Source organism: Lissotriton vulgaris, chromosome 8 (assembly GCF_964263255.1).
Source record: "Lissotriton vulgaris chromosome 8, aLisVul1.2, whole genome shotgun sequence".
Taxonomy (NCBI): Eukaryota; Metazoa; Chordata; class Amphibia; order Caudata; family Salamandridae; genus Lissotriton; species Lissotriton vulgaris.
The window spans coordinates 1,175,406,527-1,175,421,514 of NC_141696.1; the positions used below are offsets into that span (position 1 = coordinate 1,175,406,527).

At 41.4% G+C, this 14,988-nt stretch overlaps 1 protein-coding gene across 1 annotated transcript in view; it reads left to right on the forward strand.

Moving 5' to 3' along the window:
* The window catches only part of LOC147698452 (serine/threonine-protein kinase Nek5-like), a 396,064-nt gene that overhangs the window by 11,804 nt on the left and 369,272 nt on the right, over positions 1–14,988 (forward strand). The window lies entirely within an intron of this gene.

The window sequence follows — 14,988 nt, forward strand, 5'->3', positions numbered from 1 at the left end:
TTTGCGACTCAGCTGGCTAAAAAACCACCCAAGCCTTTCAAGAATGGACACTAAGGGCCCGATTCACAGAATGAACTTACTACTTTTGGCATTCACAGAATGCACTTACTACTTTTGGTATTCACAGAATGAACTTACTCATTTCGATATTCACAGAAGTTAGGACTACTAACTTTAGGACTCCTAAATGCCTTCTGTGAATACCGAAAGTCTTAAAATTAGGATTTTTCTCAATTTAGTAGTAGTAAAGTTAGGACTCCTAACTTTAGGACTCCTAAATGCCTTCTGTGAATACCGAAAGTCTTAAAATTAGGATTTTTCTCAATTTAGTAGTAGTAAAGTTAACTTTACTACTACTAAATTGAGAAAAATCGTAATTTTAAGACTTTCGGTATTCACAGAAGGCATTTAGGCATCCTAAAGTTAGTAGTCCTAACTTTACTACTACTAAATTGAGAAAAAATCGTAATTTTAAGACTTTCGGTATTCACAGAAGGCATTTAGGCGTCCTAAAGTTAGTAGTCCTAACTTTACTACTACTAAATTGAGAAAAATCGTAATTTTAGGACTTTCGGTATTCACAGAAGGCAGTTAGGAGTCCTAAAGTTAGGAGTCCTAACTTTACTACTACTAAATTGAGAAAAATCCTAATTTTAAGACTTTCGGTATTCACAGAAGGCATTTAGGAGTCCTAAAGTTAGTAGTCCTAACTTCTGTGAATACCGAAATGAGTAAGTTCATTCTGTGAATACCAAAAGTAGTAAGTGCATTCTGTGAATGCCAAAAGTAGTAAGTTTATTCTGTGAATCGGGCCCTAAGATTTTTGACAATTTCCGCTTAACGTGGTTGAGGGGGGAGAAACAAGCATATCCTGGATCTAGCTGGTGGCCTATTTAGTGTAGTCTGAGTGCGACTAAATTAGGTAGGACGGTTTTTATGGATATCGCCTCATTCTGAAGTAGTTTCATATTTTGCCATTTACCACAACCAGAACCAAAAGAAATGTGGACATTCATTAGCCATACATTTTAGCATACTAGGCATTGGTTCACTGAACCGGCAAAGAGACAACGTCATTAGGCCAGAACGATCGGAACAATAGTTTTAACCTGCCATGTTTTTACTTATCGCTCATCAACTTGCCCAAGTTTCAAGTTTAAAATTTGTATAGCGCACTACTCACCCAGAGGGTCTCAAGGCGCTTGAGGGAGGGGGGGGGGTACTTTACTTATCGAATATCCAAGTTTTTAGTTGTTTTCTGAAGGAGAGGTGGTTCTGTGTAAGGCGGAGGTGGGTGGGGAGAGAATTCCAGGTCTTGGCCGCTAAGTAGGAGAATAATCTTCCCCCCATGGTGGATCTTTGGATGCGTGGGATTGCGGCGAGGGCTTGATTGGACGATCGTAGTTGGCGGGTTGGGGTGTAAAAGGACAGTGTTGAGGAATTCGGGTTCTAGGTCGTAGAGGGCTTTGTGTGCGTGGGTGAGGAGACGGAACGTTATTCTCTTGTTGACGGGGAGCCAGTGGAGGTCTTTCAGGTGACCGGAAATGTGGTCTTGGCGGGGGATGTCTAGGATGAGTCTGGCTGAGGCGTTTTGGATGCGTTGGAGTTTTTTTTGTAGTTTGGCTGTGGTTCCGGTGTAAAGGGTGTTTCCGTAGTCCAGTCGGCTTGTGACCAGTGCATGAGTGACCGTCTTTCTTGTTTCGGTAGGGATCCAACGGAAGATTTTTTTGAGCATACGTAGGATGTTGAAGCATGATGATGAGACGGCGTTGACTTGTCTGGTCATCGAGAGGGAGGAGTCCAGGATGAAGCCCAGGTTACATGCGTGGTCCGTTGGTATGGGTGCGTTTCCCAGGGCCGGTGGCCACCATGAGTCGTCCCAGGCGGAGGGGGATGATCCTAAGATGAGGACTTCCATTTTGTCCGAGTTCAGCTTTAAACGGCTGTTCTTCATCCACTCGGCTACTTCTTTCATCCCTTCGTGTAGGTTGGTTTTGGCGGTGTTTGGGTCTTTGGTGAGGGAGAGGATCAACTGGGTGTCGTCTGCGTAGGAGATGATGTTTAGGTTGTGTTGGCGCGCGATGGATGCGAGGGGACTCATGTATACGTTGAAGAGGGTGGGACTGAGTGATGATCCTTGTGATACGCTGCAGATGACTTCGGTGGCCTCTGATCTAAAAGGGGGGAGGCGGACTCTCTGGGTTCTTCCGGCGAGGAATGAGACGATCCAGGTCAATACTTTTCCTTGTATTCCGACGTTGCTGAGGCGTTGTATAAGGGTGCTATGACAGACTGTGTCGAAGGCTGCGGAGAGGTCAAGTAGGATGAGGGCGACTGTTTCTCCGTTGTCCAGTAGGGTTCGAATGTCGTCTGTTGCTGCGATGAGGGCGGTCTCGGTGCTGTGTTTGGCTCGGAAGCCGGACTGTGAAGGGTCGAGGGATTTGTTGGATTCGAGGAAGGCGGCGAGCTGACTGTTGACGGCTTTCTCAATCACTTTGGCAGGGAATGGGAGGAGCGAAATGGGGCGGTAGTTTTTAAGTTCGGTGGGGTCTGCTGTGGGTTTTTTCAGGAGGGCGCTGAGTTCGGCATGTTTCCAGCTTTCCGGGAAGGTAGCGGAGTTGAGGGAGCAGTTGATGACGTCTCGGAGATGGGGTGCGAGAATGGAGTCTGCTTTGTTGAAAATGTGGTGGGGACATGGGTCGGTTGGTGATCCTGAGTGGATGGAGTTCATCAGGCGGATGGTGTCTTCAGTGGTGATTGGGTTCCAGGCGCAAAGGTTGTTGGAGGGGGGTTTTAGTTCGGAGGTGGGTGGGGTGGACTGGTCACCAAAGCTGTTATGTATGTCAGCGATTTTGTTGTGGAAGAATGAGGATAGGGAGTTGCAGAGGTCTTGGGAAGGAGTGATGTCGTTGGTGCCGGTGGTGGGGTTGGTGAACTCTTTGACGATGTTGAATAGTTCTTTGCTGTTGTGGGCGTAGTTATCCAATGTGGGATCAGAACTTTGAAATTTTATATATTTAAGAAATTCGAGGCTCCCTAGTCATTACATGTCATCTCTTTGTCCTGAATGTCATTCTGCACTGTAGTAGTGGAAGGGGAATGCCTCCATCCCAAACAATTATCAGTCAACCAATACCTGCTTATTTATTTTGAAAGTTTTATATAGCGCAAACAAGATCTTTGCAGATATCAGAGCGCTTTACAAAAACAGGGGGTAAGGAAACAAGGGGGTGATTAACAGACTTTTGAGCAAAGAATAGTTGTAGGTAAAAAAGTGAATAGCAAAATAGGGTAGGTACATGGGGGAGCATAATAATCAACTCAAACCAATGATACAAATCGACAATCAGACAAACAATAGTGCAGATAGGTGCAGAGTCTCAAATAGATCCAAAGTACAAGTTCAGGTGAATTTAGTCATGAGGATAGCTTTTACTTCTTTCTTTAAGAATGTAGTGGAGGAGATAAGTCTGGTTTCTGGAGGGAGTGAGTTCCAGATCCTGGGTGCCATTCCTGAAAAGGAGCGTTTATATGTTTTAACCTTCCGGAATCTACGAGGTTTCAGAAGAAGATTCTTTGTGCTTCTAGTGGTTCTTGTGCCACCAGATATTGTCAGCTTCTGAGTGAGGTAGCCGGGTGAGTTGTAGTGTAAAGCTCTGTGCGTCATGCAGGCAATTTTCAGGTGTATTCTGGCTTCAAAAGGTAGCCAGTTCAGGGATTTTAGGTCAGGGGAAATATGTGAGTGTTTTTTTGATCCAGTGATGAGTCTCGCTGCAGCGTTCAAAGAGGCTCTCAGGGGTGCAGTTGTAGATAGAGGGAGTCCGCAAAGGGCGACGCTACCGTAGTCTAAGCGAGGAATGACTAGGGCTTGTACTGCAGATTGGAAGTCCTTGGCTGGTAGGAAGGGTTTAAGTTTCCTCAGGGTATTGATTTGGAAATTTGCTCCCTTAGTTGCCTTGCTGATATGCTGCTGCATGTTGAGGTTGGCGTCAAGTGTAATGCCTAGGGATTTCGCTGAGTCCACGATGGTAGGTTGGACATTGAGTGCAGTTAGGTGCTTAAGCCAAGTTTGAGTGGTGGAGATTTTCGCGGGAGGTGAGATCAGAAGGAACTCAGTTTTCAGAGCATTGAGTTTGAGGTGATTATCGGCAAGCCATGATTGGGTGTTTCTGAGAGTTGAGTTCAGAAGTTTGATGTCTTTGGGGGATTGTAATTTGAGATATAGTTGGGTGTCGTCGGCGTACATGTGAAAGTGTACATTAGATGCTTGTAACAAGGTGGTGAGAGGTTCCATGACCAGATTGAACAATGTTGGGGATAGAGAAGATCCTTGTGGGACGCCTAATGTTACAGGCACTGGTGGGGACATCAAGTTGTTGCTCTTGAATTTCTGAGACCTGTTATGCAGAAAGGAGGTGAACCATTTGAGAACAGTCCCAGATAGACCCATTTTGGTGTGTAACAGCTCGAGTAAGTTCACGTGTTTGACAGTGTCAAATGCTGAGGAGATGTCAAGAAGGATGAGGAGGCAGGTATCATTTTGATCTAGGATTTGGAGTGCGTCATCAATTATGTGTGTCATAGCAGTTTCAGTACTGTGCCCTGTTCGGAAGCCTGATTATGAGGGTTGAGGAGGTCTAACTGATCAATGTGTTTTGTCAATTAGAGTTGTACGCATTTTTCCAACAGTTTTGCAAGGGTGGGAATATTGGTAATAGGACGGCAATTGTTTAGGTCAGTAGGGTCAGCTGTTGGTTTCTTGAGTATAGGTGTAACTTGTCCAATTTTGAGGGAGTCGGGGATGAGTCCTTGTTGAAGTGAACTGTTAACACTGGTATTCTTGCTTCTCTAGAGGACATTCAGCTTAATTATTCCTGGTCACTTGTTACTGTTCTGGACCTCGAGGGTAGTGCTACTGCAAAAATAATCTGGACAAGCGATGTGCGTTACTAAAGTCATCACTTAGTCTTCAGAGAACCAGCTTATCTCAGAGATCTGAAATTTCGGAGTCAAGTTCTGTGGTCAATAATATCAGTCCAAACACAATTTCCAAGATGCTCTGTATGAGTGAAAGTTGGCTACTACCTATGGTGGTGCTAACCTAAAATTTTTATTATTTACCAAATTATTATTTTTTAAATACAATGTGCAGAATTTACATTGAAGTATGTTTAATGAATGTGTATTGCATCCTCTCCAAGTCTTTGCATTCTGGAACTTGTAGTTATATTCATTACACAATAACATCTATATTGGAATGTCCAAGACACAAAAAAAGCCTAGACGAGCCACTCGTGCAAAGACATTGAATAATTGAGAGCTCAGGAACATACTAAGGCTGTATAATTGTTTTTAGCTGGAAGGTTTTTAAGTAGAGTTTAAAATTTTTTTTTACAGTGCAGTAGATATTTTATGTATCTGAGCTTTATTCTATTTTGGTATTGGAAAAGAACATATACAATGCGCTACATTGATGTTATAAATGAAAAGTCCGAAATAAATGAAATTGACTGCTACACCAGCATTACAGGCATAAACCTAGGCGGCGCCTCTTCTCGACACTTTCATGGAGGTTACCTGATGGACCCATCAAAGTTTACTGGTGAACTACAAACTGTATGGAAAGGCTTCACATCATAAAGCTTTTCAGATGAGGCCTGCACCAGTATCCACATAAGCATCTGCATTAATATCATGGTTCCACATTTCAACCCACTGCAAACGTCTCATTACATGTAACAGTATATTGGTGTATTTCAAGGCTGACCTTCCTATGGATTCCTCTGGCACATTTGCAACCACGTACAGTCACGATGGAGAGGGCTTTGAGGTACTGATTAATGCACTTCATTTTTACTAACCCCGTACTTAACTAGGAATCTACTTTATTAGAGTGCCCTTCTTCAACATAATTCGAATCCTCTGCATTGCCTACCCATCTGTGGTTGCCCCTAATATGATAATATAAAACAAAGGTGTGGTACAGTAATGAAGAATGGTGTACACCCATCTGATCTATAAAGCAAGTAGCCTTCAGAAACATGAATAATAATGGAATGTTATAGTTTAAGAAAATATGAGAGCCACAAAACCTCAACCCACTTACCGGATTCACAAGCACACAAATATTGTACTCTTATGCATACAAACCTACCTATTTAAGGCTAGGAGGGAAACATGGGGTAGGGAGCAACCAAGACCTCTAGGGAGAAAGCAAGAATAGGTGCACACACCCCCTAAGACAAATGGCCAAATGTTCGATAGACTTAATTTAGGATAGGGGAATTTACCAGTCTGCCCAGATTGAGAGTTTGCTGGAATTTTCCACATGCGGGGTTGGGAGAGGGAGGATCTGCTCTGCAGGAGCCGAGGAAGCCTTCCAATGTGGCATTAGCGTGTGGATAGAGGCAGCCTCTGAGCTGCATTGGAGTCGATGGGCGGCCACTCGGGTCTCGTTTTGAGGTCCTCCATCAGGTCGTGGGAGCCACGGGAATGGATACAGGGATTTCCGCAGTTTGCCTCACACGAGTCATTCACCACATGTATGACACAGGTAAGTGACCGGGGAAGGGGTAGAAAATCGTACAGGTCTCCTCTGCCACATCTCGCATGCTTTAAAGCTGATACAACACATATAGGTACATCACTACCCAATGCATTTCGGACGGTCTGACGGAAAGGGATCTCAGGAGCACAACACTCAGCAAGAGAGTGGAGAAACCAAAGAAGAAACCAACCTAGTTGTGAACATTTCATCTTACACTCTGTCAGAACAAGAAATGAAAGTATTACAAAGAGGCACCTCCTTTATTCCAACCAGCCACACCAACGAACTAGAGCTTGAGGTTAGTCTATTCAAATTCATGCGCACCTTGCGCTTAAGACATTTATTTGAGAACATCGCACCAACAACAGATAGTAATCAAGTTGACCAACTGAAAGGTTTACGAACAAGAAGTACGTTCATGGCACCTGCGAGCCACAAATCTCTGGATATCTTTGAAAACCTAGTAAAAAATGACATCTCGAGCTTCAACTATACAAGGAAGAAAAAATTGATCAACATGTCTAACAAGGAATACTCGGTTCTCAACAACTTAGCCAAAAGAGAGGAGATTACATACCAGTCAGCAGACAAAGGGGGTGCCCTAGTCCTGATGGACACTACCTACTATCGAGAACGAGTACAAGAGCATCTTTCAGATACCAACACCTATAGTCTGATGCAACAAAATCCAACTCGACAATACATGGAAGTATTGGTTAACATTCTAACCACATCACATGCGAATGGTGTCATCAATCAAAAAACCAAACAGTATTTGACTCCAAGTAATCCAAGAACCCCTAGCATGTACATGCTACCGAAAATTCATAAAGATCTAAGACACCCACCATTTAGACCAATCATTTCAACTCGAGGTAGCATCCATGAGAACACTGGCAAATTGATGACAAATACCTACAACCCTTGATCCAACTATCTCGCACTTATGTGAAAGACACGACAGACTTTTTGCATCAGATAGATGGCATCACTTTTGAAGACAATGAACCCATCTGGTTATGCTCCATAGACGTGAAAGCGTTATACACCAGTATACCACATGATCTTGGCTTGGAAGCTATAGAGAACATTTGACTAAACTCTGATTTAGAGATGGATTTCCAGCTTTTCATCTTGCAATTGATGCATTTCACTTTGTATCAAAGTTATTTCTCATGGGAGGGCCAGTGTTATGCACAGTTGTCCGGAACTTCCATGGGCAACTGTGCAGCGCCGGTCTATGCGAACGCATTCATGAAACATTTTGAAGAGAACTATATCTTGAATTGTCATCCTTGGGATACACACGCCAGGGTGTTCTTGAGATATATCGATGATATATTTGTCCTATGGCAAGGCGATCAAACATCTTTGGAAACAGCATTAACACAACTCAATCACATCAATGATCGGATACAATTTACTGCTGAAAGGAGTCAAAATACAATCACTTTCCTGGATGTGAGTGTCACAAGAGTAAACAATCGTTTGGAAACCAACATATACAGAAAGGAAACAGATAAAAAATAACATACTGCATTATACGTCATTCCATCAAAAACCTCTTAAGAACCATCTTCCTTTCTCCCAACTACTTAGGGTCAAGAGGATAGTATCTAATTCAGATAAATATGAAGAAGAAGCTACCAACATGATGGAACGTTTCAGACAACGAGGTTACCCTCAATCAATCCTAACCAATACCAAGGAACAGTGTGACAAGATCACCCGACAAGACGCTTTAGCGGTCAGAAGAAAAGATGAAATGAAGAGACCTGTAGTTGTCTCTAAATTTTCAGTTGTTTCAAAAGCATACAAAACCTCAATATTGAAACATTGGCCAATTGTCAGTACTGAACAGGATTTCAATCAAATTTTCAAAGACCAACCACTATTTGCGTATACTAGGGCGAACAATTTGAAAGAAATTATCAAGAAGCCCAAAACAACTTCTTCTGTCACCTTCAAAGGCAACCAACCATGTCTGAACTGCAAAAACTGTAACAACATGATGAAAGGGCCATGGATGAAACATCCAATGAAGGGCACTAACATCAATTTAAAATTGAATGCTACATGTGACACAGAAAATGTAATTTACATAATCAAATGCCCATGCGGACTGGTTTACACAGGAAAAACATCACGTAAACTGAAAGTACGCATCAATGAACATAAGAGCAATATAAGAACTGAAAATACAAAATCTGCTCTAGCATTACACCTTAAGGAAAACAAACACAACGTCAGCCAACTCAGATTTGCTGCTGTAGAGGTCGTGGAAAAGCGTGATGACAGAGACAATAACAACTTTCTATTGAAACGCGAAAATCACTGGATTAAGTTCCTGCAATCTTCCAAACCTTTTGGTTTAAATGACCGGATGGAGTTTTTATGTTATCTTTGAGAAACATTTGTGTGATAAAGTGTATGTTTGAAAATGCAATGTACCATACTGATTTTGCACCCCAGGATTAACATCCTTCACTCATTTAAATCACTTCTTTTTTAAATCACTTGTCAGTTACATTATTTACACATCACGTTTTTCATATTCTTATCCGATTGGGGATTTACACCACTATAAGATGGCCGCCGTATACAGAGTCCTTTTTTATGTTGATAGCACACGGGTGATTTCACTTCCGTATATACGCCGGTACTTTCTACACTCGGTAGCGAGGGGCGAACGAAGTAGGCGCATGGGTTTATACTATCTCACAAGTAAGTTCTTGAAAGAATGTGCACAAATGCATGTCACAGTTTCCTTTTGAGGTCTATGCTACGTTCGTTATTTTTTGCACGCAACCACGTTGAATGATCACCCTAATGGTTGAGTTGCCGAGACTATGGGTTATACTCTATCTTAGACACATAATTGAGTCTATCATTTTTTATAAACACTCGGGCACTACACAGAGCACATTGAATAACCACTGAATATGACTTGGGATGTGAAAAGCGATTTAAAAGCACTTTTAAAACTCGCTGCACTTATGTTGTATATACATGTAATTAGACATTTTTTCGGAGGATTTGATACATAGAATGTTCATTTTGTTTACAGAATACCCCTGACGAAGGACAGACCGTCCAAAATGCATTGGGTAGTGATGTACCTATATGTGTTGTATCAGCTTTAAAGCATGAAATTTGTTGATTATAATCATCTGAGAAAAATCGTTTTCATGTGAAGACAACATGAAATAAATGAAAAGAAGAATCTGAAACAAGAGTTTATGTGAAAAAATTTCCTTATTTTGGAATAACAAAGATAAACATGTTCTAAAAGGTTGTGCCCAAGGAGCTGGCGCTTACGCTAAGTGCCACAGACATTTATTTGATTACCACACTTCTGATGTCGGGGAGTGATATCCCTGGAGCACACCACACTTTTTCAGTTTAGGATTAAACAGAGGAGTGCGCAATCCGCATCTTTATTGTGAAGAAATAATTATGCCTGCCTTCTCTAATCATATACCAATTCATAAAAAATATACACTTGCAAGAAAATGGGCAGTAGCCCAAGCTCCAGCTTTATATAAAAACCATGTAGGATGGGATGAGGATTCACCTCACCACAAAATCCAGTTAAAAAATCAGCCCACTGCACAAAGGCAGTACCCAGTTAAACAAGAAGCTAAAAAGCAAGTCAAAGAGATTTTAGATCAACTTGAATATCAAGGGGTGATTGAAACATCCACCTCACAAATGAACAATCCTTTGTTTCCTGTCTCCAAGCCAGACGACTCATATCGTCTAGTTTTGGACTACAGACACCTTAACTCCTGTTGTAAAACATTTGCAGTACAAAACTCACACAGTGCAGCACTAATGAATAACATTATACGCAAAAAATATAAAACGACCTTAGATATCTCTAATGGATTCTTTTGTCAAAACATTGCACCTGAAAGCAGGTATTTGACCGCTTTCTCAATAATGGGGTCACAAAAACACTTCTGTAGACTCCCACAGGGATTCAAGAATAGCCCAGGATTATTCTCAGCAAGGGTAACAGAGTTACTACAAATCTACGACGATGAGGCATCCTATGTCGATGACATCTACCTCACAGATGATGACCTGGAGACTCACTTAAAAAGAGTGAACACCATAATACTTGGGTTCGCTTCAGAGGGTTACAAATTCAACTTTAAAAAGTCACAAATTGCCCATCTAACAGTCCTATTTTTAGGATATGAGTTAGCAAGTGAAGGCAAGAGCCTGGCAGACAATTTCTTAGAGAAATGTGCTGTATTCCAAGCACCAAAAACGCTGAAGAACTTACAATCAATACTAGGTTTCCTGAATTTCGGAAGAACATACATACTAAATTATGCAGAGAGAGTTAAACCTCTCTATGAATTAATAAGACCTGATTTCAAATCAATAAATTGGACTCAGAAACACACAGAAATTTTAAGATCACTACAAACAGACATGTTAACTAAAACAAATTTGCAAACACGTGAAAACACACGCAATCTTGTAATCCGAGTCATCCCAGGAAGATGCGGATTCACATACCTGACTTCTAATGAGGGAGAAACGGTACCTATAGCTTACAAATCACATTTGTACACTAAAGCTGAAATGAAATCCAGTTCTACAGAAAAAATTCTGATGGCGGTTCAAACTGCTGTAGCAAAAGAAAGAGCCCAAGCCCAAGGCAGAAGGATACCTGTTTTTACAGCAGAATCAGCCCTTGAGGCATTAACATCTACACGCAATTTAAATGCTGTGGCATTAGATCCAGAATGGATACAATGGGAAAATATTCTTGCTGCAGAAGACGTGAAATACTATTTTGACCCAAATCTGAAGAAACTGGGTGATCTAGAGTACGAACAAGAATATCCTCTGCCAATCGAAATTCTGCCTCTAGAAAAGTACACTTGTGTAATGTACATGGACAGATTTGCACAACACTACAATGTAGTGGAAAAATCATACAAAGCAGTGTGCGCGATTGTTAAAGGTCGTTGGCGCTCTGGTAAATTCAGACCAATGATTACCAAAACTGAATCAATCAGAAACTGTTCAGCTGGACAAGCTGAAATAAGGTCGTTAAAGATGGCGCTTGAAAATGCTGATTGTGAATTCCCGACACTAATAGTGTGCGATTCGCATTTCTGCGTCAAGTCTTACAACAGTGACATGCAGACATGGAGCAAAAACGGTTACAAAGATGACACAGGTGCCACAATAAAGCATAAATCGCTTTGGGAACAAGTAGTTCTTTTAAAGAAAGAACTACAGAAGACTCACGTGATACACGCACTGAGTCATCAACGTTATGGCGTTCACGTTGCAGGGAATTCATTGGCTAACTCAGCCACAGCGGAAGCGGTTCAACCGGCTTCCGTAGCCACTGAAAAGCGTTCAGAAGAACACATAGATGGGGAAACCATGCTGGCGGTAAAAGCCTCATTAAAAGGCAATTATGCAGCATTACCTCTCAACTATCCACTCAGTAAAACATACATAATTGATGCAAACTCCGTTCCGTTTGCTCAAATCCCTGGAGTGGGGGATAGAGTAATTCCAAACACGAACCGGAGAGTTTTCTTGATTGAAAGCGCACACATGGGACTGGGTTCGAGGCACCAACAGATCTTGAAATCTTTAATAGAATTACAATCAGAGTACTGGTGGCCGGGAATGAGCGTGCAAATTTACAAATTTGCAATGGATTGTCCAGACTGCAACAGAGATCGCAGTTGTGAACCGGACCAGAATACTGCCCGGACATCTTTGTTAGAAAGCTTCAGGCTTTCTATGATACAGAAATCCAACCAGAAGAATACATCCCAATAATTATTAAGACAAATTAACTTGAATATGTAGACCAGCAGCATTCGGCTGGCGCCAGAACTGTTATAAAAGATTTGCGAGTCTTTATCGGCACATACGCAATTGGCATGCTACATTCTTATCAGGGTCCTGCGTTTAGCTCTCGAGCTTACAAAGAGGCCATGAACAGCATGGGCATCGCATTGCGGTACTCTTCTCCCTTCCATCCTGAGGGAAATGCGGTAGTGGAGAGAAAAAAACGGGACATAAAGCAATCTATAACGGCGAGGGTATTAGGTTCGGGTGATGGGTGGGTCAAACATTTAACAAGTGTCCAATGTAGTCTTAATAATCTGCCAAGAAATTCTCTAAAAGGTCTCACTCCATACAAACTATTGTTCGGTGCTAGAATGCTAATTCAGGATCTTGACTGTCACACTTCAGTGGTAGAAGAAAGATGCTTTGATATCAAAGACCATTTGGCTGTTTTACAGGATCTAAATGAAACAAGAAAAAGCCTGAGTAACATAAAATTGAAACAACAGCCGACAACCACTGAAGAAAAACCACCTGTCCCAGCAAGACCTGTCTGGATTCCAAAAATTGGGGATCTGGTCAGAGAGAAGATCGCGATGAAGAAGGAATTTGGGCCTTCTTACAGAAAAGCTGTACCTGTCTTAGCCATCAGCGGAACGAGATCAGTTGTACTACCACCCCTTGCTGGTAAAAAGGAGAGCCGAGTTGTATCCATCGACCTGGTAAAACCACAATCATGTGGCCAATAATAAGTAGTAGGCCCAGTGGACTCCCAAGAAATAGCAGAATACCAAAATTTGCTACAATCCAAGAGGCTCATGCTGAGAGACTAATCAAATTTGATAAACCTGCAGTGAATAAAAAAGGACTATGCAATAATGCCATGGAACTTGTGCCTCTTGAAACCCAAATAGTAACAGTTCGTCAAGAAACACCAATCTACAATGATGTAGCCTCTGACTATTCTAATGAAACAAAGAAAAATGCAAAAGAAATGAAAATCCGGAAAAAATCCCAACAATTGACAGAACTGCATCTGGCTACTTCATCAACTTCGATGACTTCTCAGAAGATCCAAGTGAGCATGAAGAAATGCATGTAACAAAAACTTTAAAAGACAAAATAATGGAACTTTGTCTCTAACTAAAAGAAACATATCTGATTTCACCATGGATTGAATTATGGATTGTGTTAGGTGTACTTACTCTCCTGCTTTCGCTCATCATGGTTCTATGTTTCGGAAAATTCATTGATGGAAAATATAGTACAATGGACACAGCAAGTCAGAACATCAACTTGGTCCTAAAGCCTCACACATCCTCCCACATCGAGAAAAGAGAACTATCATCAGTAAACATCTCAGCCAAACCAATACCCGGTGGGGTAGCATGGGACAGAACTGAATATGACATTTTTGGCCTGGTTGAGCTCTTGAAGTATCCACACCAGTTCAAGGTTTCATTAAGTGACTTTGTGACACCAAGTACTTTCTCTGATGATTGGGACTTTGAAAACATTAATAATATGATGTCAGATGTCAGCCAAATTTACTGAACATGATTACCTACAGGGTTCATCGAATTATGAAGAGCTATACTGTTATAACCACTTTGGTGATTACTATTTGCATAAAACTGCACAGCCTAGAAATGTTTTATCTTATAACCAATGAGAACACTGTCCAACACTGTCAAAAGGCAGCTCGGAAACATTTTATGAGAAATTCCAGTACTTCTCAGGGTTTAACATCAGTGATCCGAAAACGTTTTATTTTAAAATGTTAAATAGGACAGGAATGAAAACAATGTTGACAAATACTAAATTGATTTATTCTGAAAATTTTTATAACAAAATGTCTACATTTGGTTTCGAATTTTGGAAAAACAACATTGACACAAAAACAATCTGGGGCACCAAAGATTGGCAAGTACCACGCCTAGAAGTATTATTTAGGGCCTGCATGATCCCAGAACAAATGATATTTTTGAATGACACAATTGAACAAACTACTTGTCTTGGCTTAGCCAAGATAAAAGACTTAAATACACCGTCTATTCCAAAACCCATAACTGATAGTGATGGCACTACAGATGTGGAGATAGACATAACCCATATTTTTAACCAAAACAGAACACATCCTGAATGGAAAAAGTGGTTGATCTGGCCATCAGACACAAACAACTGTCAAGATAGATTCCTGAACAAAACACAGGGGTTCAAAATGACCAGGCCAGACCCAAGATACTCCCAGAGACAACATCCAGGGATAGTTACAACATACAGTGTAGGGAAGCTATGCCTTGAGTGGCTACAGAAATCCACACTGGCTGAAATTAAGCAACACTTGACTTTACTTCAAGACGGTGCCGACTTGCGTGATTTCATAATGGGACCACGCAAACAGCTTCAAAAACGTTTCATAGCCGCCGGTATATACGCTGCGTACAACGAAGCTTGGAAAGTAATGAAAATTGAAACAGCAGAGAAAATACGAGAAATTGATCGTATTAATTTGGAAAAATCACTTTCTGTAGTGGACAATGGGTTAACGACTCTGTCCTCCAGAATATATTCATTGGACAGCATTGTATCATCTGCTATTGATATAA